General features: G+C 52.4%; 1 protein-coding gene across 2 annotated transcripts in view; it reads left to right on the top strand.

Annotated features, from left to right (window-relative positions):
* The window catches only part of ZHX2 (zinc fingers and homeoboxes 2), a 178,960-nt gene continuing 156,957 nt past the window's right edge, over positions 602-22,604 (top strand). For both annotated transcript variants that reach the window (XM_021088973.1, XM_021088974.1), the window contains exon 1: positions 602-1,752. The gene's annotated coding sequence lies outside the window, so the exon portion shown is untranslated. The remainder of the gene's footprint in view (positions 1,753-22,604) is intronic.

Here is a 22,604-nt window from a genome sequence, read left to right as displayed (position 1 = left end):
CGAGTCGCAAGCCGCCGCTAGAGTTCGTTCTAATTCCCCCCAAGCTAAGGCTGGCCGGGAAGCCCCGACGCTCCGCGCCTGCTAATCCTCAGCGCGGGCGGGGACTCCGCGGAGCCTCCCAGCCCCAGGCTCCCTTTGTCTTCTTGCTGCTCTCAAAATGTCAAAAGTAGACCCCAGACAGCATCCCCTTGGCCCCCGCTCGCCCAGTGCGCGCTCGCACTCAGCACACACTTGGGAGATGCTGACGCGTCGAGATGCCCACCGAGGAGAAACTGGTCCACCTGGCAGGGACAGGCGGCGCAGACAGGTTCTGTGAAATGCCAAAGCGTCCCCTGAATCCCAAATCCCTTGGAGCCCTTAGCTGAACACTGCAGCTGAAGCGCCGCGCCCAAAACGCGAGTTCACGGTTCCCGAGGCCGCGGGCGGAGGGCAGCGAGATTCTGACCTGCCTTTGCTCTAAGCCGCCCGAGGGGATCCAGGGGGCGGCGGCGGTTAGGGATGCCCTCCCGCCGGGAAGGCCAGAGTCCCAGTTTCGAAAGTGACCCGCCTCGCTTCCGAGGGACTTCCCTGCCAGCGCCGCAGGGGTGTGCATTTCTCCGAAGTCTGAGAATCCCAGCGAGCGCTGGCCCGACAAGAGTTTAAGTCAGCTCCCAGGGCGTCTGTTTGTTTATTGGCTCTTAGGAAAAAAAGTTTGAGGATGTTTAACCAACCTCAGACCTGGCGCAAGCGGAAATCTCAGAATCTCTTCAGCAAAAGTCATCTAATTTCGAGTCGTTATATAAGTGGGGGCTCTTCCTTACCCTCCCTACTCCGAGCCCTCTTATTACTACTCCAGGAGTTAAATGTGTCTCGCTTTAAAAAAGAAAAAAAAAATTTTTTTAAGTTGTTATTATTTCCCTGAGTCCTAGGGCGGGAGAAAGCGCAGGCAGCGCCCTGGGCTTGCGGCGGCCCCACCCGCGCGCTGCCGTTTGCTCTGCAGGAGGGACGCGGGGTCCCGGGTGCCGCCCGCTCAGCGAGCAGCCGCGCCCAGCGGTCCCTCCGTCGGCCACTCCACGTGGTTAGGATCAACAGTTTGTCGAGCTCATCAGTGACACCTTGAACTTTTCATAAAGAAAATGGGTATTGCACCAGGAGGGTTTGGCCGCGGCCGCCGCGCCGGGTCGTGCTTAATATTCAATGATCTCGCTCGCGCCTCCCCCTCCTCCCCTCGCAGAAATTCCACCGAGTCCGTTACTGGGCTCAGACTTTTAAGTTAATTTACTGCCCACCCCCCAACCTTGGCTAGTAACCAGCGCCTTTAGGGTTGGCCTCCCCCCCAGCTCTCGCCTGAAAATGACATTTCGCCGGCGTCTCCGGAGGGGGCTGAATTTCACTTTGTAACTTTCTGCGGAACCCGAGCCCGGGTGGCAGCTCGGGTGGTGGTATCGTATGCAAATACGCATGCTGACGTTACAGATCATGTGGGTTTTGGCGTAGATTCCCCACTGATCGAGACATTTTTTTCCCCTTTTTTTTTCCTTCTTTTTTTTTTTTTTCTTTTAAAAATTTTGGCCACTGTTCTCCGTACGGGGGCTTCTTCTGTCTGTCTGTCTGGCAGGCTGGCTTTCCCCCTCTTTCCCACGGAGCCCGAGCCGGGCGCCCGGTGAGGAGTGGGGAGTGGGTGGGGGGAGCCAGCAGAGTTCCATTTTGGAACGCCCGTGCCGCGTCTCCACGTTCCCAGCCCGGGTCCCCGCGTTCCCAGCCCCGGCGCAGGTAAGAAACTTCGCCCCGGCGCGGAGCACCCCCCGCCCGGCGCGGCCGGCCCCGAGCCCCGCACGCCGGGCACCGGCCACTCCAGCCCAACTTTCCCACCGCCGCCGCCGCCGCCGCGGCTCCCGAAAATGTGTTGTTAATGGGACTTGGCCGGGTTTGTGATTGGAAGGGGGGCGCGGAAGGGGGGGTGGGGTGCAGGCTCTTTTTTGCGGGTGGGAGGAAATCAGAGGATCCAGAGGCGGGGGGAGATTTTTTTTTAAAGAGTTTTGATTACAAGTTTGGATAAATGGGAGGCAGACCGAGGAGGAGGAGGAGGAGGAAAAACATGTCTACGTTTCCCTATGTCGACATAAGCCACAAAAAAATATGGCGTCCGCTTTCGACAGGGCGTTACGTAGACCCGACTCTGTTTTTATTTATTTATTTCGTGGCCGGCTCCCTCCCTTCTTGGCCAAACTGCGGCGCTTTGTGCGAACGGGGCCGGTCCCACGGGGACTCCACCGGGACGTGGCCCCGGCTCCGCGGGTTCGGGCAGGCGGGGGGCTGCGTGTGTGTGCTCCCCTCCCTCCCTCCCCCGCTCTCCCCTCTTCTCCCCTCTCCCGGTGACGATTCGCCGTACTGTGGTGGCAGGAAGCATGACGCCGTGGGTTGAGGCTGCCTCTCCTCTCCTGGTGGCTGCAGGCAGCGGGCGCGCGGCGCGGGCGGGGAGCCGAGCTACCTGCCGCGGGCCGAGCCGCAGCGCGGCGCTGTCCCCACGCCCCGCTCAGGTGCCGGGGAACCCGCGTGGCGAGGGCCTGGGGGGCGGGGCGGGGGGAGCCGCGGGGCCCCCGCTGTCCTCCGCCCGCGGCCCGCCTCTGCCCGCCCAAGCCCACGGTCGCCCCCCGGCAGGGCAGCTGGCGCTCTTCGTCTGCCCCACGAGCGGTTCATCTTTGTTGGTGTCTCGGCTGCTTTGTGGCTTCCCCAGGACTTGGGGTCCTCGCCTTTGCAAACTTGCCCCTTTCCCAGCCGCTCTGCAGGAGGCTGCGCAGACGAAGATGAGCGGAAAGTTGGAAACCAGTGAGCATCACGGAACGGTCCGCTTGGCCTCGTCGCTGTGCGGAGCTCGGGAGGCGGCGGCAGAGGAGGAGGAGGAGGAGGAGGGTGGTGTGTTAGGCTGGGGAGAAAACTTGACTGGGAAGCCAAGTCGTGATGTGCTCGGGCTTCCACCTGATGGATCAGCGTCGACGCCAGTGGGGTCTCTGCCTTCAGCTATTTGCGAGATGGCCTTTTGTTTGTCTGGGAGGTGAGGGAGGAGGAAGGTGGGGAAAGAGCCTTCCCTGGACCCCTCCCCTTTGAAAGTGTCGCTGCCCATCTTGGGCTCCAGAGATCACCAAGTCTTTTCAGGCCCTGGAGTTCTGCCCTTTCTGCTCTCTGATGATTGTCTTCTGTTTCCAAGGTAGCAGCTCCCCAAGGCTGAGGCAGGCCCAGTTGGGCAGGATTTGAGGGGCAGGAACCCCTCCACTTGATCTCTTGGGTTGCTCTGACCTCCTGCAGTTACTCTCTGAACACACACACACAGTCAGGCACACACTCTGGCTCCTTTAGGTAGAGCAGAAATTAATGCCTGTTGAAGTGACCGGGGTGAGGTTCTGAGAGCTCTTCAAGATTTCAGTCAAAAGGTGATTTTCTATTTATGAGGGCACTGAGTTAAAGCAGTTCAGTCCCAGGGCAGTAATGTCAAAAAGCATTTGGATGACAACCAAGTGGAATAAATATCTTGTAAAATGGCATGTTTAATAGTAAAAATAGATTCATGGAGCCATCAAGGGCTTGAATGGGACTAACCGAAAGGGTTCCGTTTCAAAGGAAAGTTACATAAGGCTGTATACATGTCTTCTTTTAAGGCCAAAGGAGGGATATCTACAAGTACGATTGAAATGTGTCACTGCCAATGACTGGACCCATGATCTGTGGGAAGAGTGTTGCCTTTGAAAGGTCTGCTCCATGTTGTTCTCGTGTGCATGTGTACCTTCTTGCCAGGTGTGTTAACTAAGGATCCACTTGAAGTTAACAGCCTTTAAGGGGAACATTCAGAGGCCAAGGGTTTTGCGTAAATTGGATATACTAACGGATCCCCGTTTAAAGGGAAAACTCAAAATGACACAAAGGTTTCTTGGCATTCAAGATAAGTCATCTCCCAGTGTAAATACTGTATATCTCAACAGCCAAGAGGCATCCCCACCTTAACATCAGGACCACGTGACTCAGTGGGATGCCGTGCATTAGACAAAAAGACTAATGACAGTGTTGGGTAACTGTTGCTAACACCTACTATTTTAGTACGCCAGGCGCAATGCTGTATATTTTACATGTTTTGTCATTTAATTCTCATCATAACCCTATGAGATAAATACTATTATTATTCCAAGTTTACAGTTGAAGAAACCAAAGCTCGGAGAGGTGAAAAAACTTGCCCAAAGCTGCACAGCAAAAATCAAACTCCGTGGTTGAAGTCAAACCTTACGTCATAGCCTTGAACACGCCAGTATATCAGCTCCCCAGATAGGGGACGTCATAGTTAGCAACATAGAGGGCCAGGTGCAGGCAGAAAAGAAGGAACAGTGCTCACTGTCTAGTAGTCTGACTCATAGGAATTTTCCTGGGTTTCATTCTTTAATTCATTTATTTAGCATTCATGTGCTGATTTATTTGTTCATTTTGCAACTATAATACTCATCATGCTAAGAAAAGCCTACAGTCATTAAGCACTTTTATATGCCAGGGACCATTCCAAGTGCTTAGGATTAAACTGTTTTCATGGCGTTCCCATCGTGGCTCAGTGAGTTAAGGACCCGACGTTGTCCCTTTGAGAATGTGGGTTCGATCCCTGGCCTCACTCCGTGGGTTAGGATCCAGTGTTGACGCAAACTGCAGTGTAGGTCACAAATGCAGCTTGGATCCAGTGTTGCCCTGGCTGTGGAGACAGAGCATCAATCTGACCTCAAGGCAAAGCCGTGCCCCCAGCGCTTTGGAGATGTTAGCGGGACTGAGACCCTTACCCTTACTCTAGGAAGTTGAACGGCCAGCCGGCCAAATCAAGCAGGATTAAATAGGTGCTTGAATTGAGAAAAGTACCTACTGTGGAAGTACAATGAAGGACATAGGTCTTATGCTATAAGAGACCCATGGAGGATTTCTTAGAGGGGGTATCCTGGGAACTGACCCGTGACTGAGGGGGAACAATGTCTGGAGTTGTGTCATATCATTGCACTCAGCTGTTAACAACAGAAATCCTGCCCACTGGTGACTTAACCAGATAAGGGATTATTTGTGTCAGACAACTGGAAAGTAGGCGGGATGATGCCTCAGTGGTACCAGTGGGGACACAGACTCTGTCGTTTTACTCTGTCACCCTTAAAGGATAGGCCTTTGGCTCCAGGTCTATCCTCTCATGGTGGGAAGGTGGCTGCTGCATCTCCAGCCCTCACATCTGCTTTCCAGAGAAGGGGAAATAGGATGAGTGAGGCACAAAGAGCATTTACCTAGTGTGGCTTTACTGTTACTTTTGGAAAGGGATAACCTTCTCGGGAACTTCTGTGCTTCACTTGACCAGAACTGTGCCACGTAGCCACCCAAACCTACCAGGAAGGGGCAATCATGTGTTTTTAGTTAGGCACATTGCTGCCATGAACAAATTGGGATTCACCTTGTAAGGTAGGAGGGGTGATTGGAAAAACAGGTTGTTGAGTTGGCTGCTAAAGTGTGTGGCCTAAGAGGAGAAGAGGAAGCTACTCCTCATGAAGTTAAAACTGCGTCCTGGGAGCCGTGTGTATCCTGAGGAGGTGGAGACGAGGGTTCGGAGAAGGTTTTGCAAGGAGATGATGCCAAACTTGAGGGTGGATGTGAAGGAGGTTGGCTTCTATCTCTAGGTACTGGGGAGCCATGGCAGGCTTCCGAGGAGGGACTGTCAAGTGTTCAGGACCATAAGACTGACAGCAGTGTGCCTTATGGAGACAAATCAGCTTGGTGCTTATTTGAACTAAAATGAGTTCTGGCAAGTTGCAGACCAGGGGACGAGTCTTGCCTCAGGGCAAAAAGAAGACAGCACACTAAGAAAGGGAGGGATGCTGGGGAGATTTTCTTTTAGGTCCTGCCAATAGGAATCCAGAATTAACCTGATGCTAGTCAGCTGTTACCAGGGAATAACTAGCTCTTCTTTTGCTATAACTCAGTGAGTTAGAACCCTGAGAGGGTTCCCCAAACAGTACGCTTGCCTTTCTCCTGACCCCCATCTTCTCAGGGTCCCACTGCACCTGCACACAGGGTAACTTCGGTCATGACCGTTCACCTTTGCTTTTAGCGGTGGGGGTGCCATCAGGAGCCTCCAAGGGCCCCCCTGCTGCCTGGTCGGGTTCCACATCCCGGATTCCTCCAGCAAGGACAGACACCCCTTGATTCTCTGCGCAGTTAATGGCTTTATGACTTTGGGCTGTTACATACCTCTCTCAGCCTCAGTTTCCTCATCTCTAAAATGGCACTTATTCCAATAGCTGCCCTCTGGGTTGTTGTGAAGCTTAAGAAGAAATTTATTAAAAGCTTAACACAACCCCTAACATTTGGAGTGTAGGCAGTAAACATTACCTGTTACCACCATCGTCACCTCCGCCACCATCATCACTGCCACCAACTCTAGGGTATGGCTTTACTGTATCCCTGAGGTGCCATGTGATGAAAAGGCATGGATTTTTATCATAGATTTCATGACCCCGTCGGTCCCCATCTCATTGCAGTTCTCCTTCCTCCTCCCCCAAACACACAGCCACCCACCCACACACACACACACACACACACTCTCTCTCTCTCTCTCTCTCTCTCATTTGTGGAAGCTTAAGTAAGCACTGACATGGAAGGCTCTTCCTGATGGGACCCTAGTGCAGTGTTCAGGTGCTGTAATGTGCTGTGTCATGGTCAAGTCCGGATAGCGCAGTTCTGAAAGGACGCTTAGCTGCTCACGTGTCCCTTTAGTCGACAGCAAAGCAGACATTGTTTTTTTAGTATTGACACGGTAGTTCGGTTTATAACTGAAAAAAGAAAACTGTCCTCCTGATTCCTCTCCCCTCCCCTTCTCTAAGGCCCCCTCCCTACATCGAGCAGGTTGTGATTTTAAGAACATCCACCCACAATCTGTTTCCTGTTCCTATGCTTAAAGTCAGGCATTGAAGAGGGGTTGATTGGTAATTTTGTGTGTGTGTGTGTGTTGCACACGTGCACATGTAACAGACCCTCAAGGAGAAAAAGTCTTAACAACGGTCCATCTCTTTCCACCGAAACTGTAAAATGGAATTAAAAGAGACCAGAGGCAAAAATCACTTTTCTTGTTGACACCTCTCTTTACCCCCTGGTGAACAATTCACCTATGAAAAGTCACAATTCTGGGAGTTCCCACTGAGGCTCAGCGGTAATAAATCCAACTAGGATCCATGAGGACACAGGTTCAATCCCTGGCCTCACTCAGTGAGTTAAGGATCCCCCTTTGTTGTGGCCAGCAGCTGCAGCTCCGATTTGACCACTGGCCTGGGAACTTCCATATGCCACGGGTACAGCTCTCAAAAAGACAAAAAAAAAGTCACAATTCTGGAGTTCCTGTTGTGACTCAAGCGGGTTAAGGACACGAGGCTGTCTCTTTGAGGATACAGGTTCGATCCCTGGCCTCATTCGGTGGGTTAAGTATCCGTCGTTGCCCCAAGCTGCAGCATAGGCTGCAGATGAGGCTCTAATCCAGTGCTGCCATGCCTGTAGAGTGGGTCTTAGCTGCAGCCGCAATTCAACCCCTAGCCCAGGAATTTCCATATGCTGCAGGTGTGGCTGTAAAAAAAAAAAAAAAAAAGCCACAGTTCCCCATTTCTCACTTTCTTCCTCTTTCTACCCTGCTCTGGTTCCTTAGTACTAGAAACACTTAGTGGAGATTAAATCTTATTACACAGCATTTCACTGCAACAGTTTTTGCCACATCAAATCTGCGGTGAATGAAATGCTTGTGCCGTTGATTCATGCAGGATCGATATTAAGGAGTGTGCCCCAGACATTCACTTATTTCGGTGTAAGAGGTTGAGAGTGTATTTCCAGGGTGCACAGGCTTGGTTTGGGATGAACAAGTGGGCATCACAGGCTGGATGTACTTTCCTGGGTTTAAAACCACGCTGGGTTCACCTTGCAGCGGGAAACGTGCAAAATCCAGGGGACTGTTCAAAGTCATGCTCATTGCAAGGAGTGGATACTGTCGTCCCTGGGGCCATGGAGGGTGGTCAGACTGAATTAGCTCTTTGGGCCCGAATCCTCCCTGTTGGGGGGCCCAGAACAGGCTCTGCGAGGAAGAGAAGGAGCCTGCTGTCAAGAAGCACACAGAAAGAGATGAAGGGGGTTTTCTGGGCTGGTTCGATGCCGGCAGCTGCAGCTTCTGGACCCCAAAACATCTGCAGAAAAACGAGAAAGAACCAGAACCTACACTGAGGAGGCCACGTGCATGGCTGCATGGCTGTGCCAACGTGACCGTTTAGGTCAGCGTTGCAGAAAGAAGAAAAGCACTCCTCGGCGGGGCTGGTATTTGGGCTCCCTACAGCCATCCCCCCACTCCCCAAAAGCAGCCTTCTCCACTCTGCCCGGAGTGAATGAAGACCAGGCTCCCTGCACACCCAGACACACCCCAAACACAGTGTCACCATCTTCGGAGCAGCAGCAGCTTCTGAGCACCTACTATGTGCCAGGCACTCTAAACACTGTCTCCTCACTGACCCCAAGGAGTGTGTTGAGAGAACTGGGGGAGCCCCGTTTTAAACATAGGCAACCAGGAGTTCCTGTCGTGGCGCAGCGGAAACAAATCTGACTAGGAACCATGAGGTTTCGGGTTCAATCCCTGGCCTCGCTCAGTGGGTTAAGGATCTGGTGTTGCCGTGGCTCTGGCGTAGGTCAGCAGCTGGAGCTCTGATTAGACCCCTGGCCTGGGAACCTCCATGTGCCTCAGGTGTGACCCTAAAAGGACAAAAGACAAAAAAAAAAAAAAAAAAAAAGACTGGCAACCAAAGCACAGAGTGGTCAGACGCTTGCTCAAGGTCACAGAGAGGAGGCAGGTGAGTTTCGAACTCGGATCAGTCTCTTTCTAAAGCCAATGTTCCTGGCCATCGCTGGGTCTTTCTGAAGTCTTCTGGAGGCCAGCTCCACCCCAGCCTGCAACAAATAGGGAGGAGAACAAGCTTCTGGACTCTGAGATGGCTTTCCTGACAAAGGAGTATAAGGGCGAGTGACCCAGGCATCCGTGAGTGTGTGTTTGTGAGTTTAGTCGAAACAGAAGAGAATTCCAAAGCTGTGCCTGTTATCCTTTCCCACCCCCAGTTCCCGAAAGCAATGCTCAAGCCTCTGTCCATGTCTATCACAGAACATTCTCCAGGAGCACGCCACCCTCTCCTCCCCAGCTCTGGCGAGAAAAGGAATCCCAGTGGGCTGAAGGCTGCAGACTTGGAGACGGAGGAGAAGCTGGGTGCTACTTTCAGGATGCTGAGCGTCCTTGCCAGCCAATGGGGGAAGGAGGTGGAGGGAAGCAGGCGTTGCGGGGGGAGGGGGGGGATGTGGAGAATGGCTGGGTTGCTGTTTTTATACAATAAAAGAGGATCATTGTAATTGGGGGCCCTTGAATCATAACACGTCTGCCCATGGTTCTCTCCAGCTGCAGGGCCATTTAGTTAAATAGCACACAGAAAACTCCTTTCAGCTGACATTACTTTCCTGCTGTTCTTAAAATCTGAGACCGGGCTGAATTGCTCTAACAAAAAAAAAAAAAAAAAAAAAAAAAAAAGAAAAGCCATCTCAGGCTCCCTCAGTCCCTGTGTGTACCCGGAGCCTCCATAGAATCTCCCTGGCCTGTGCAGGAGGACATATAGAAATGATTTGCCTCTGTACTGCGGACTTGTCTTTTTGGAAATAGCACCTTTAGAATATTTGCACACAGCCTGATCAGAGCTGGCAGTCATGGCCAGGTTTGTGGTAGGCGGTGGCCCAGAGATGGTAGGGTGAAGCCAGAATGACAGGGGCTGGAGGAGGAGGGGTGTGGACTGACAGAAGCTGGCCAAAGAGACTGCCCTCTGGCCAGGAAATGTAGGGGAAGGGATGCTGGTGGCTCCAGGCAGGAGCAGAGAGAAGCACAGGCCCTCAGCTCACCTGCCCTAACAGAGAGTGCTGAGTTTCATTATCCTATAGAATAGCCTGGAACTTTACATTCCAGAATTGATTCTGAGCATGCAGTGAATTTCTGCCAGAGCTACACAGCACAGGAGAGCAGGGAGGCTTCACGAAATTGTTTCCAAGAGGGACGGCTCCTGGGTGCCCAGAGCCCCAGAGTCAAACCCATCTGGATCTCTGGTGGATTAATGGTGGACCCTCCATGGAGGGCTGGAGGCGACCGTGTGAAACTGGGCATGGCCTGACTTTGGCACTTTTAGAAATGGGATTTATGGGTCTCCTGGTAGAAAGTCTAAGGTCCTCTGGGGTCTCTGGAGGGGGATTTGAGGAGATGAGCATTATAGCCACAGGGTGCAGGAGTATCAGGATCAGGGAGCTTCTAGCTGGAAGAAACTTTAGGAATTACCTACTCTGGTTTAGGAAAACCGTGGCTCAGAGATACCAGGGAATTGCCCAAGGTCACATAGTCATATGGCAACGTGTGACTTATCCTCTTCTATACTGTCTGACCCAAGGCCCTCTGTTTCCTTGGGACTCCCCTGACCAGCCAGCTCCATCCCAGTACCTTCCCACCCTCTTATTTTCTTCTGACCAGTCAGCAGACACTCACTGAGCACCCGCTGGAGGAAGAAAACAAGGGCCCTGCCCTCAGGAAGTTCACGGTCCTTTGGCGCTTGGCAGCAACTGCTTCCTGACATCCCAGGCACAAGGCTGAGGGCTTTTTTGGTGGGTTAGCCCATGGCCCTTCCCGGAGACAGGAGGACCCTGTTACTCCCCATTTAACAGATGAAAAAGCATGGCGTGGGGAAGTCTTTTGTCCAAGGTTTTTCGAATCCAGGCAGTCCTCCACCCCACGTGATGCTCGTAAGGCAGAAATCCATGCAGTCTCTCCTGCCCTCTGTGCACCTGTGGCTCCAGCTAGAGCTGGGGTCACCCCCCCCACCCCGCCCCATTAGCATGGCCGAGTCACCAGGCTGTGCTGAGGATAACGCAAGGATGGGCGTGCCTTCAGGGCTTGACAAAGGACCTTCTCAAGCATGGTTTTTGTTTTTTGTTTTTCCCAGTGTATCACAGTGTGTCAACTGTGTGTCGGCTCTACGCACCTCACACCATAACCCGGCCGTTTGTGTAGCTACCCTGCCAAGCAGATAGTGGGAAGGGCAGAGCCAGAATGCCAGCACAGGTCTGTGCAGTCCACGACTGGACCAGTTTTAGCCACATCGGGCAGGCATGTTACGGCCAGAATTCGCTGAATGGAAGTCCCATGAGGGCTGGGGCAGGTCACTTAGGGACACAGACTCACCGGTGGCAGCCCAGTTTAGTTTCCTGAAGGTCTTGGTAAAAATAAAGGAACTTGGAAGCACTTCAGGCAATTTTCAGTTAAGCAACAGATATTTATTTGAGCCTAAGAAGTCCTGAGTGCTCTGTGCAAGACTCTGTGCATGTCCGTAGCACAGAGATTACTATTAGTCCCATTTTAAAAAGACAGCTTGGGGAGTTCCCATTGTGGCTCAGTGGAAATGAACTAGTCGTCCTGAGGACTCGGGTTCGATCCCTGGCCTTGCTCAGTGGGTAAGGATCCAGTGTTGCTACCAGCTGCGGCATAAATCACCGACCCCGCTTGGATCCCATATTGCTGTGGCTGTGGCTGTGGCTTAGGCTGGCGGCTGTGGCTGTGGCTTATGCTGGCAGCTGCAGCTCTGATGTGACCCCTAGCCTGGAAACTTCCATGTGCCACAGGTGTGGCCCTAAAATTAAAAATAAAAATTAAAATTAAAAAATGGCTCGGGAAATAACATACGCCTTTAAATCCATTCATTTAACGTGTACAACTGACTGACTTTTAGTATCTCTGTAGAAGTGTGCTTTTATCACCACAGTCTAATTTTAGAACATTTCCGTCACCCCCCAAAAGAGACCCTGTTCCTATTATCCATCACTCTCCACCCCCTTCTTCCTCCCCCCCAGCCCTAGGTAACACTCATCTACCTTCTGCCCCTACAGATTTGCCTTCACTGACATTTCATATAGAAGGAATCGTATAATATGTGGTCTTCCGTGTGCTTCCTCCACTTGGCGTGGTTTGGAGGTTCATCCACGTTGCAGCCTGCAGCAGTACTTCACTGTTTGATGGCTAAATACTCTTCCATTGTTTGGCGAGCCCACATGTATTAGCCTGCTGGGGCTGCATAGCCAAAGAGCACAGCCTGGGTGGCTTAAAGAGCAGACGGGAAGTCCAGGCTCCGGAGGTCAGCAGGTTTGACTGCTAGGAGGCCTCTCTCTTTGACTTGCAGACGGCCGCCTTCTCACTGTGTGCTCACATGGTCTTCCTCCTGGGTGGTGCCTGTGCCCCCTTGTGTCTCTTTTGTGTGTCCAGTTTCCTCCTCTTGTAAGGACACCAGTCAGACTGGCCTAGGGTTCACCCTGATAACTTCATCTTCACCTAGTCACCTCTTGAAAGTCCTTGACTCCAAATAAAGTCACATCCTGGGCTCGGGGCTGCAGCCTATGAATTTGGCAGGGAAAGCAATTCCTATCAGACCACCATGGTGACACGGGCTATTTTGTTTATCCATTCACCTGTTGATAGGCAGTTGGGTTTTTCCTACTTCTTGGCCTTTATAGTGATGTTGCTGTGAACATTTGTGTGCAGTCTCTGTGTGGAAGTGGGTTTTCATTTCTCTTAGGTAGATAGCTAGGATTGGAATTTCTGTGGCATCAGTAACTCTGCGTTTAACTCTGAGAAACCTCCAAATTGTTCCCCTAGCTATTTCCGTTTTACATTCCCACCAGTGGCAGGTGAGGAGTCTGATTTTTCCCTGTCTTCACCAACCTCTGCTATAGTCATAAGCCCCATTATACAGGTGAGGGAACTGAGGCGCTGGGTGGAGAAGGCCAGTCACGGGGCTAGGGAGCAGAGGAACAGGCTTCACACACACACCAGTCTGACCAGTTCCCTACCCAGGGCCTGGACTGGGGTGAAGCAAATGAGGCACCCGGTGTGTAAAATCTAAGAGAGCCCCTAGGCTCAGGGTCAGCGAGTGCAGGCTCAGCACCAGCACCCATCAGGGAGTGAGCGAGCGCCTCCTTAAACGTGGTGTCCTGGGCACCTAGTTTTCTGCTGAGCTCACCCTTGCCCCAGCCCTGCCACCAGCCTGCCCCTTGTGCATAGGGCGCGGTGCTCTGTGATGGGGTGGCGATGCGGAGGGACACGAAGGTGACCAGTCCTCTGCCCCTTCCCCAGAGGGGCTCTCAGTCTGAAGGATCTGCATCTGCAGCTCCACACAGCCTGCCTTCCAGGACCTGCAGAGGCGGGATCCCGCTCACAGGGCTGCTGTGCCAGTGGCAGGGGCCGATACCTGTGAAGTGCTGAGCATGCGCCTGGCACCCAGGCAATGCCCTGGGAACACTGACTGGCACCCTTGTGTTGGCATGAATGCATCTCTGACCTGTGTGCCACGAGGCCGCCTCTGAGCCACTGCAGTTTGAGGGATGTCCCTGGTCTGGAAATTTGACTGGGAGCCTCACCCCCTCTCCCATGGGAGAGCCGTCACCCAGCGACCAGGAAATGGCCTGAGATGAAGGAGACTGGCCATCCATGCCCTCCCCAGACCTGCTGAGCCTGTTCTGAGAGCGGGAGGAAGATCCATCACAGGGCCCAGCACTGGCTCTCCTTCAGCTCACCGCTTTCCCGAGCTGGGCTGCAGATTCTCCAGGTCAGGCTGCGTTACCTCCAAAGCCAGACTGCCCTTGCTGTGCTCCCAGTGAGAAGATGCCTGATGGGCAATACTTGTGGGGGCCAAGTTGAGCCAGGGGAGGGATAGCCTTGGGTCCTTTGTGCAGAATTGATGGTCCCCTGGTTTTCCCCAGCTGGGCCAAGGGGCCCTGTAAGTGGCCTGGGTTATGACCATATCAGCTTGCTGGTCTTTTGGGATTCGGGAGGGATGCGCTGACTGATCCTGATAGGGGGCTTGGGGAATCCCATCAAGGCTTCTGGATAGAGAAGGTCTGTTTCAGTTGCAAAAATGATGGAGATGATGGGAGCCTTCTTGCTCGGTTTGGTCAGAAGCCACGTAGATTCTGTGCAAGGCTAAGTAGACACATCTCTCTTAACAACTGGAGCTCAGTGGTCCTGCCCCAGAGGAAGGCGGCTTGCTGGCCCAACCACAGGACCAAAGCCGCTCAGACCTGGCTGGTGCCCTCCCCAGCCCTGCACACACACCATGCCTGGCACACCCCTGCTGGCACACCGTGTGTGAGGACCATGACAAGACCTCAGACTTGCTGGACAGACGGGCTTTCCACTTGGCTTCCCGCACCCCATCTCCCAGCCCCCACCACCTGAACCCCTAGCCCTGGCTGAGGACTTGCTCAATAAATAGCTGTTTAATTGATGAACAGAATTGAATAAAAAGGAATCTGTGTGTGTTGAAATAGGAGGGGGAGTCATGCTTGGCCTGACTACCCAAAAGCGGATGGAAACTCTTCCAAAGTTGGGCTTTTGTTGTTGTTGTTGTTTTTCGGGGGTTTTTTTGCATCTGGTTTTTTCAATCAGAGGGAAGGAGGAAGTCTTACTGGAAGGAAAACATGTCTTGGCATCTGTCACCATTCTCTCCCCGCCTGCACTCCACTGACGTGTGGTTCTCAAACGCCAAATCCGATTGTGTTCCACTAACCTAAAAGCCCCCTGGTCAGCATTGCCCAGGAGTCATCATAAAGTCATCATGAACCTTTTAGGGGCTTTGCAGGGAGCAGAAACAAGTTAAAGGGGTCGGTGGGATGTGGTGGGAGTGGGTCAAAGTAGAAAAAGCATACATCCAGTCTCAAGGGACTCAAAATCAAAAAATTTCACGTGGGCTTTCCTGTCTGTTCCAAGGACTGCTGCTTAGTACCTTCTAACCTGTAGGATCGAGTCCAGATTCCTGACCTTGGATGGTGGCTCTTTGAGAGCCAGCCTCTAGCCACCAGGCCTATTTTGCCACAAGCACTTCCCCTCTGCCATGTGCGCCACACTTCAGCCGTGCGTGACCGACCTCTGAATCCTGGCTGTGCCATCCTCTCTCTCTTTTCTTTCTTTTTCCAACCGGAGGTCCTTCCGCCCAGGACGATTCATCCCCTAAACTTAGCAAAAGCTACTCGTTCCTGCTGGAGGGTTATTGCTGTCTCTTCTGAGAATGTAGTGTGCCGTGGAAATAACCCCTTAGAAATCTGAGCGTGTGGGTTTTGAGCAGCTGGCACATCTGTCTCCCTGAAAAACTCTGAGCCACCCCTCCACCCCAAGGCCAAATTTCCTCTGTCTTCTGATTCCCAGCACCAGCCCAGGGCTGGCCCACCAAGCAGGTTCAAAACGAACCTCTCTGGAGTGACTGGATGGCTCTATACGGGAGTGAATGATTCTTTGCCCAAAGCCTGTTTGGGAGCCTGTGTTCTGGGCCAGCATGAGGGTAGTTAAATAGACTTGGCTGCCCACTGCTGCCCCTGGTGGCTGGTCCTTGACAGTGTTTGGAGAGACAGACCCTGGACCATTTCGTCACAGGAAGCGGTCAGGGACGCTTCCTTCCCAGGCTGCCTTTGTCCCAGCTTTGGGACCTCTTGGCCAAATTCTGCCAATCTGCCTGCCTCCCTGGCTCAGCCCCGCTGCCCCATCTGGACAGACATCTGGCTTCTGTGTGCAGCCGGCTCCCCTTCTTTGTTTCCTTTCTGGAACTCCGTGGCCACCTTTTCATGTGGCATCCAGAGCAGTACCCTAGGTGGCACTGGAGAAGCTTTCTACCACTTCCAAGAGTAAGGGGGTTTTTTGGCCGAGTCTGAACTTGAGACCAAACTCTAAAGGTGGTAGGACAGGACAGACCGATTGAGTGTTGCCGTGTGCCAACCCTTGAACCTGGCGTGTTGTATACTCCACCTTGTTTGCTTTGCTTTTATTCCCCCAACAACCCACTTGGTAGAAACCTTTATACCCATTCTACATATGAGGAAATTGAGGCTTTATGAAATGAACTTGATTTAAAACCAGGCCCGAGTGACACCAGCACCCAGGTTCTTGCCACATCACAGCACTGGCGTGTTAGTTAAAGGTTATGAAAGACTCTGTTAAGTGCCTTAATGAACAGGATCCAGAGATGCTGGCCCTGCATGTCCTTTCAGAGTTTGCTATTTTGCTCATACGAGAGCTGCGTGGCGAGAATGCCTAACAGGGCATCTTTTCTCCTTCCCTTGAAAGATGCTTCCTGGCACCAATACAGCTTCTCATTCTCAAGGTATTTGTCCTCATACAGTTTTGTCACCAATTTTTTTTTTTTTCCTCTGGGGAGGGAAGAAAATACTTGTCACAAGAGTGATGGCCAGTTTACTAAAACTCAATCTTACTGGGCCCATCTTAACACAATAGGAAAAACAGGTGTTGAGATTTCAGTCATGTGTGTATTTTTGTTGTTATTGTTTTGGGGAGGGTTTTTTGGTTTTATTTTGTTTTGTTTTTGGCCACATTCAGGGCATATGTAAGTTCCCGGGCCAGGGATCGAATCTGAGCCACAGCTACAACCTACGTCACAGCCACGGCAATGTCGGATACTTAACCCACTGCACCGGGCTAGGGATTAAACCCGCGTCGCAGCAGCAACCCAAGCTGTTGCAGAGACAATGCCAGATCCTTAACCTGCTGTGCCACAGGGCGAACTCCATGTGTGCGTGTTTTAAGTTAATAGTGAATAACTGGCCATTCTGTGACAAACACGCATGAACCCTCTGGACAGGCACTGAGTAAGATGTACAAGTGTCAGGTTAGGCTAAGTTATAATGAAGTGACAAATAAGCCCAATAGCCTAGTGACTTAACCAAGCAAAAATTATTTCTAACCTGCATGAAATACACTTCAGAGACTGAGCTCTTCAAGGCAGCTGTGCCTTAGGGATCCAGACAGCCTAAATTTTTTAGCCACATCGTGTCAAACAATTGGCTTTCAGATCGCTGGAGAAGAGAAATTAAAGGGTCACATACACACTCTTTAAACATGTCACTTGGGCTCACACGGCCCTGCCTCATTGCAAGGGACCTGGAAAGCGTGGGGAGCACGTGAATGTTTGTCAAAGAGGGTGTGTCTCTATCCAGTAAAGTCCCAGGCTGAGTGGCTGTGCTGCTTCTCAGCCTCGCTGAGTCTCAGGGAGCGAAGGACACCAGTGGCACAGCCCAGGCCTGCACGGGGCTCCCTACCACTTAGTCTGGCCACGTTTGACTCTAAGGGTAGTAATCAAGTGTCTCCCCACCAGGGCATCTGGGGAAGTGGTCATGCTGATCCCAAAGGCCACTGAACATGAACGTGAATTTTCTTACAGCGTGTTTACCTTTCTTCCATTTTCTAGAGTGCCAGTATAATTTGGTTCTGCCTGGGGCAGCCAGCCTGGCATAGAAGAAACGAAAATTTAATGAGGGCCTCATTACTGCCAAGCACAAATGACACTGAGCACAGGAGTCACTTTAATGGCTGGTATTTACCACAAGCGAGCATGCATTGTGCCAGGTGGATTCTCAGCACTGGTGGATTAATTTCCGTTCTCCAGGAGTTCCCTGGTGGCCTAGTGGTTAAGGATTTAGGGTTGTCACTGCTGTGGTTCAGGTGTGATCCCTGGCCTGGGAACTTCCGTATGCCATGAGTGCAGCCAAAAATAAATGAATAAGACAGGACCGTTAGAAAAATACTTATATATTCTACGCACCTCCCCTCTGAGAGTTTAACTGTGCCTTTCTTCCCAAGAGAGTCCTGATTATCTGCATGTAATAGATGAGAAAACCGAGGCTCAGAGACGTGAAGGAGCACAGCCAGCTGGGAAGGGGCAGAGCTCGGCTTCTCAGGCAAGTCTAGCTGATTCTAAAGGCAGCGCTGAATTTGTGAGGTTGGGAGTGTGTAGGGGATGCAGAAAAGGCCAGGGATTAAATACCAGGGCTGTTCGGGCGAGTCGTGAAAGCCTTTTGTGGATTCAGCTGTGCCTGTGCATTCCAGGAGGGTGTCACAAGTGGAATGGGTGCTGGACGCTTCGTTTATTCATGTAAGAAATATGCCAGTTCCTACTATGTGATGGGCACCAGGCTAAATACTAGGACACCTTGGTGAATGCAAGGTGCTGCTTCAATCTCGACTTCTTCCTCTATGGGACTGTCTAGATTTGTTTTAAAAAATGTCTTTGAAAAGTAGCTTCAGAACTTCAATCCCAGCATCCTGCCCAGGGATGGTTGTGTATTCGAATCCTGATTCTGAAAACATTGCACGTGGCCCCTGGGCTCTGCTCGGAAAACAAGGACCCTCTTCAACCAATGGATCCCCGTAATGCATCAGCCAAGCGTTTGTTGGTTCTCAGCTCCGCATAGTTCCTATCTGGAAACAGTCTGCCCACCAATATGAAAGTCGGCCCCCGAGATCACCCCATCCAACCCTCTGAGGTCTGACGGGAGAGGAAACCCAGGCTCTGTCGAGGTTGTGAGCCGCCCAAGGCCCCCTCTGCTGCTTTCAAAGGTTTCCCTAGGAAAGCAGGCTCCAGGACAACGAAGCGCCTCAGTGACGCAAATCGTGCTCGTCCCTCCTCTGCACCTGTACTTGGGGATGTGAAGGGAAGCGTGCTTCACCCCTCTGAGCTCCTAACGCCTTTGACCTTGAGCTTTCCCGCCAGCCCAGCCCCCAGCCCAGCTCCCAGGCTCAAGGGGACAGTGAAGGCCCCAGCCATTCCTCCGTCCACCACAGGTGGACACACGCACGACCCTGTTACTCGCAAAGGGGACGGGGCTGGGACCCTGTGCTTTTTGCTTGTGCTTCACTCTTTTCTTGTCTGTTTTTCAGTCTTTGACTTTCAGGCCAAGTTCTGTGACTAGGCTGATCATTTCAGACTTTGGTGGGAGGGGGGATGCAGATGCGGGGGGGTGGGCGGACAGAAATCCAGGGATAAGTCCATTAAATACCATTTTGGTGAACTTCACATTTGTTTAAACTGCATTGTGGAGTTTGGTGCCCAGAAAATGCTGATTGACTTGCTTCTCTCCATGAAGTAGAGGCCTGGGTTGAAGTGATGCTGGTCATCCGAGCAGGGAGCCGGCCAGAGCCCAGGCTTTTTCTGATTGTGAGAAGCTCCCGGTCTAGATGACTCTGCTGGACCCTGGGCTGTAGTCACCTTCTTTCCAAGCTTTTGGAAAGGGCCTGCCTTCCACCAGCTCACCTCCTTGCTTTGCACGAATAACAGCCTTTGAATTTACTTTTGAGAAAAAGAAAATGCTTTTGGTTTTTCCTAGCTGATCTGGTACAGCGAGAGTCCGTCAGTCATGCCATTCAGGTGACCTCGACGACGGAAGACACCCATCACCCACATGCCCATTCCTCCCAGCCCCATCCTGCCCTCTGCCCCTGTCCTGGGTTCACATAGTAGTGGTAGCCAGGGTCGTGGTGGCCCTGAGCTTTTCTGCTCTGCTGGGCACCCACAAAGGAAGCTGGTGCTGGGCCTGCCACCCTTGGCTTCTGCAAAAACAGTGGGAGGGAGGAAGGGGGGAGTGTCTGGGTTCTGGGCAGCACGGTAGAGCCCCCAAGCTGTTGTGGCCACCCCTTGTGCTCAGCAAATATTTGTGGAATTCCTGAGGCAGGCAGCACCAACGGACCCACAGTGACCCTTATCCGGGATGCAAGCTGTTGGGGATTTGGCACTCCTCATTTGTTCTGGCAACTGATGAAACATCTTTGCACCCTGTGCTATCAGGAACCCCAAATGCAGGTTAATAGTGAATGCCTTGCATCAATGGCGGGAATAACTAGTGGTCACTTTAGAGTTGAGTCTTCTTCCCAAGGAAGAAGAGGGGGTGAAAATCGTATGAAACTCCAGGAGCTCAAGAACAAAGAACATGTCCCGTTCCCCCCCCCCCCCCCCCCCCGCTTTCAAAACCATGTGGGAGGCTTGCCTGGAAGACTTTTAAAAACAAAACAAAAACCTACAACTGGAAGTTATATCATGTGTAGACAGGTGTGAGCGCACACAGAGCTGAGGCGGCACAGCTGGAAAGTTTAATATTTTTGACTCTTTTGTTTGCCGGTGCGTAGGTATTTGTATGCAACTTTAACAGCAGAAAATATACATTAAGGCTGATGGTTTGTTTTGTAAGTTCCACTTGTAGACCTCAAGGCTTTCTGTGAATGAAAAGACTATACGTGTGTGTTGTGGTGTTTGCTGAAAATAACAACCCGTGGAAAAATTCCTACTCCTGGGTGTGCAGAGAGGGTTTGTTTATTGCAAATTACCTATCTCGTTCTGAGTATCTGTAACAAAACTCTCCGAGCAGATTGGGCAAATTATCATTTTTAGAAAATTTGTTTATTTACTAAAAATGTATTCCTGCAAATTTCCCATAACGCCCCTTCTTGTGAAGTGGAGTTTCTCAGAAGCTGGGTCTGACACCTGTCCTCGAGAGCAGGATTTTGACACAGGGCCTCTCTCTGGGGACTCTGGGAACCCAGGGGGGTGTTTTCAGCTCAGGCGAGAAATTCAGAGCCGAAGGCAGCAGCGCTCGGTGCTGGGAAGGCGCACATTTGAGGGAAGATGGAAGATGGCTGCCGGTTCTGGGCCGTCTCCTTCTGTGCGGATGAGTCGGCCACCTGGATCTTTTCCACCCTTCTGGAACAAGCACATGTCCTGAAAGAAATTCCACACACACAGGCGGGGGTCAGGAGGCCTGGGCTCCTCCAACTCAGCCACCCACTGCCTCCTGACTCTGAGGGGGTCATTCAGCCCCTCTCTGGCCTCAGTGTCCCCACGTGTCCCCTTAGTGTCTCTTCCTCCCCCCCACCCCCCTCTGCGTCACTTTTCCTCCCAATGGTCCATCTCTGGGGTTTACTCAGCCCGCACCAGGCTGGCAGGGCTCCTGCAGGTTGGGCTGCCTGTCAGAGGCCTGCTGCCACCCTGGCTGTCTCGGGGGAGCCTGTTGACTCAGATCTTTCTGGAAGCCTTGTACAAAAGAACTCGCCTCTCCAGCGAGGTTGCCCAAGGAACTGGGATGACGTTTCCTTGGAGAGCCCACGTGGTGTTGAGCAAGCAGGCGGCTTTCTGCAGCTCCCAAGGCAGTGGGCCTGGGACTGATTTACAGGGAAGAAGCGAGAAAGGGAAAGAGAAAGAAGGGGTGACTGGCCGGGTGGAGGGGGTGGGGCTGCAGGTTCTCAGGCTGGAAAAGTTAATGGGCCGTCTTGCTGGGGGGGGGGGGGCGCCCACATCCCTCCTGGCCCTGGGCTCTGGAATGCCGTGTTTATCCAAGGCTCTGTGGATCCCTGCTTCTCTTGGGAAGTCGCTTCTCCCAGGGCTGCCAGAGGCTGGCAGGATATCTCCAAAGAAATCTCCCTTCCCCGCAGTTAGCCGCTGTTGGGGACCAGGGGGTGGCAGCGGGAGATGCTTTAAGGAGAAGAGGAGGGCGTGAGCCCACAGCGGTGGTGGTGGGGGGGTTCTGAGTGGTCAGCCCGGATTAGCACCTTCTCCCCCCTTCCGGTTCTGAGCCTGGGAAGGGGGTGGGGACTCCGGGCTGCGGGGACTGAAAACTGAAAGCCGCCCAGCGACAGCCACCGGATTTCCCTCCCCCTTCCCCCACCCAGCCCAGCAAACCACCCCCCACATGACACCAGGAGCAGAGAGGTGCGAGCGCTCTTAGGGTAGTAGGTGGCGTGAGGCAGACTTGGCGGCTTGACCATCTGGCGTCTTTCTGTACGAGGCTGTGACAGTGGCTCTGGGCCCACCTCACACCAGCGCTCCACGTCGCTTCCTCCAGGGACTTGTGCTGGAGCTCAGCCTCGGCTCTTCCATCACCTCCTCCGGGAGGTCTTCCCTGGCAGACGGAGCTTCCTCCCTCTCGCCACCATTGACACTGTCGTGGGGGGTGTCCGGTGGGCGATGGGATGTGTGGCAGCCTCCTGGGCTCCACCCACCAGATGCCAGCAGCGCCTTCCCTCTGCTTGTGACACCCAGAAACTTCTCCAGGGGTTGCCAAAAGGCTCCTGGGGTGGGGCGGGGAGTGGGTGGGGGAGAACCACGGGCTAAATCACATGCTCTGTTTTCTTTTCTTCACGGCCCTCTTCACTCTCTGGAATGATTTTACTTTTTGTTTCAACTTGATCCACGTTATATTCATCTGAGAAGCTTTTTTTTTTTTTTTTTTTAAGCAATCCCAATGCCCAGCCCCACCCCCAAATGATTCATTTAGGATCTCTGGAGGATGGCTACTCATTTAGAGCTTCCCAGGTTCTTCTGCTGGGCAGCCTGGCTGAAGGATCACTGCTCTCCCCACCGCCACACACCTGCAGGGTGAGCCGCCCTCTGAGGGAGGAAAGTGACTGCCCTGGCCTCAGTCGTGTTGTCAGTACATAGAATAGCTTCTGCCACATAGTGGGACTCAGCACTGAGATTGCACGAAAGAACACATGCTCAGAAAACCCATCATCACTGGTAGATGTTTGGTTTTTTGTTTGGTTTTATTTTTTATTATAGTTGATTTACAATGTTCTGTCAATTTCTGCTGTACAGCATAGTGACCCAGTTATACATACATATATATATATATATATATATATACACATATACTTTGTTTTTTTTATGGCCATACCTGTGGCGTATGGAAGTTCCCTGGCCAGG

Source organism: Sus scrofa, chromosome 4, assembly GCF_000003025.6.
Source record: "Sus scrofa isolate TJ Tabasco breed Duroc chromosome 4, Sscrofa11.1, whole genome shotgun sequence".
Taxonomy (NCBI): Eukaryota; Metazoa; Chordata; class Mammalia; order Artiodactyla; family Suidae; genus Sus; species Sus scrofa.
Note: the sequence above shows the minus strand (reverse complement) of the source record. Positions and strands in the feature narration are given on the sequence as shown.